The sequence below is a fragment of the Triturus cristatus genome, chromosome 4_1, assembly GCF_964204655.1.
Source record: "Triturus cristatus chromosome 4_1, aTriCri1.1, whole genome shotgun sequence".
NCBI classification, from domain to species: Eukaryota; Metazoa; Chordata; class Amphibia; order Caudata; family Salamandridae; genus Triturus; species Triturus cristatus.
The window spans coordinates 143,857,249-143,859,952 of record NC_140585.1 but is presented as its reverse complement, the minus strand read 5'-3'; the positions used below and the strand labels follow the sequence as shown (position 1 = coordinate 143,859,952).

At 53.2% G+C, this 2,704-nt stretch overlaps 1 non-coding gene across 1 annotated transcript; it reads left to right on the top strand.

Moving 5' to 3' along the window:
* Positions 1 to 520: 520 nt before the first annotated feature.
* TRNAP-AGG (transfer RNA proline (anticodon AGG)) lies at positions 521 to 592 on the top strand. Its single transcript has one exon. It is a non-coding gene; the product is annotated as a tRNA-Pro (tRNA).
* Positions 593 to 2,704: the final 2,112 nt, after the last annotated feature.

Genomic DNA, 2,704 nt, shown 5'->3' with positions numbered 1-2,704 from the left:
GGGCTTTTGCAATGGGACTTGCCTATGTGTTCTGACGCATTGCTGGAGTTGCACCAGTTTTATGACCAACTCCAGCAATGTGACACGTTTGCGCTAACAGATGCGTCAGAATTTCTGACGCATCTGTTAATCTTTGTGCCATGGAGCCCTGTACTGTAAATACAGCGCATCCATGGTGTGGCGAGGACATTTGGTGCAGGCGCAAGGAAACTGACGCATCAATGCTGAAGCATCAGTTTCTTGTAAATGAGGCCCCAATGTGTGATTCTCTCCTACAATCATGTATAGAGGCGTGTGGTGGGCGTTTCCTTTCTCTTTGTCGTTCTGAATAAAAGGAAGCAGGTATTTGCTGAAAGCAGATTATCTGAGTCAGGAGACCCTGCCATGGAGCTTCCGTCTGTCCTTTGGGACTCCCAGGCTGTCTAAGGAGGGTACAGACATGAAGGATATAAAATACACAATAGTCTTATAGTTGTGAAGGACACCACATACACAAAAGTTAAAGGATGGGAAATCAGCTGGCTCGTTGGTCTAGGGGTATGATTCTCGCTTAGGGTGCGAGAGGTCCCGGGTTCAAATCCCGGACGAGCCCTCTTTTCCTTTTATTAAAGTCACATTTCATTAAATGGATACTTTCAAAAGTGACTTTGAAATAACCAGGAATGGTTTGGAGTTTGATTTCATCCATTCTCTGCCGCACTCAAAGCAAGAATGTGAGCCCTGGACCACCGAGCCAGCTGCAGAAACAGCTGGAGGAGGGGGCGGGGCAGCGAGCCCGCCACATCAGCAGCGAGGGGGGATTTGTTTTTATGTTACTGGCGTTGAACCTGAGAACAGGGGATGCAAAACTTTTATTAAAACCCCACTCTGGTGGACAGCAGTGTGAGCCGTGGGGGTGCACACGAGTGTGAGACACACTGAGAAGTGTGAGAGGGTTGTGAGGACACACACCAGCAGCAGGGCTGAGACAAGGATAACTCTCTAAGAAGGGCCTTTCTAATGATCCAGTTGTTTCTGTTCAGAGTCAAGTTAGAAGGAGGGTCTCGGCCCTCGCCCGTTCTGATTGGTGCGTCCTGAGATGCGGGAATTCTGTGGCACAGTAAATATCCCATGAGTTTTCTTTGCTACAATAATTCGGATGGGTGCGTTTAAAGCGCCCTGGGTCTGATTGGCACAACCTGATGGGGGAATCTTTGGTGGCACAGAGATGGCGGAGGCGCATTGCAAAGGTTTGTTCTGTGGCACAGTCATTTGTGATGTGTATATTTGGGTGTACAAATAATGATCCCAGGCTCACTTCGTAGTGATATCCTGTAGCTGTGGTTGTGATGGGCACATGCTGTGCCAGGATCGTGCTCTGTATATTCTGTGCCAGGCTCCTGCAATGGGAAGAAAGAGCCGTAGGTACTCACCAGGCTGAGAGAGGGGCAGGTGGGAAATGAGACCCGGGAACCCGTAAACTCCTCCGTGCAGAACGCCTCCATGGTGACACTTTGCTCAATCTGGTGGGGATTCAAACGGAGGAGTTCGCATCGCCAACTGCCGGCTCACCTGCTTTTCTCTCGGCGCACTAACACCACTCGGCGCACCCGCTTCGCGGGTGCCCCTTCGCCCGCCTCGAGGAGAGGCCCATAATCGACGCTTGGGAGGAGTTGTGAGGAGGAAAAGCGGCATCAGGCGTGTGGTTGCAGCGGGGCTGCGAGCGTGCGGGGACTTCATTTCCCAGAAGTCCCTGCTAGACCGACGGCGAGCTTCCGGTCCGCTCTCCCTGCTGCCCCGCCCCCCGCCCTCCTGAGGCTTCAAAACACCTGTTTACAGTGAAATAAGCGGGACACTTTGCTCAATCTGGTGGGGATTCAAACGGAGGAGTTCGCATCGCCAACTGCCGGCTCACCTGCTTTTCTCTCGGCGCACTAACACCACTCGGCGCACCCGCTTCGCGGGTGCCCCTTCGCCCGCCTCGAGGAGAGGCCCATAATCGACGCTTGGGAGGAGTTGTGAGGAGGAAAAGCGGCATCAGGCGTGTGGTTGCAGCGGGGCTGCGAGCGTGCGGGGACTTCATTTCCCAGAAGTCCCTGCTAGACCGACGGCGAGCTTCCGGTCCGCTCTCCCTGCTGCCCCGCCCCCCGCCCTCCTGAGGCTTTATAACAACATCCTACTCCCGCAGCGCGGGACGCAGCCCGGGCTAAGACTGGGCAAAGACAGGGCCGTTTTAGGCCGTTAAAGACCGGGTAAGACTGGACTGGGCCCCCTCTCTTACATTTTAGACAGGCGTCATTGCTCTGCCTTCTTTAACGCACACACCAAGTACCATACTAGCGATTTTTGCTTAGTTGTTTAGCTCTAGTTTGCACATTTGTAGTAGTTGGGCTAGGATGCCGAGGGCTTCTAGGAGTAAAACTGCACATGGGGATGTTCATACATCTGGCCCAATTGACCAGTACATCACCAGGGCAAATGAAGCCATCAACCAAGGCATTTCGCTCTTGGAGCGGAGGGTATCGCAGGATTTGGCCTTAGCTAGGCGTTCCTCTATAGGCCCTTTGGCTTTAGCCAAGACACCCACTACCCCCAGGGACCTTAGACCTCTTGTTGAAATCCAGGCTGAAATTCATGGCGTGCCAAACACGGTGGATCTTTCGGCCTCACTGGCTCTTTCGGACATGCACTCAAGTGAAGCTCTCGAGAAGACGCCCGATCTTTT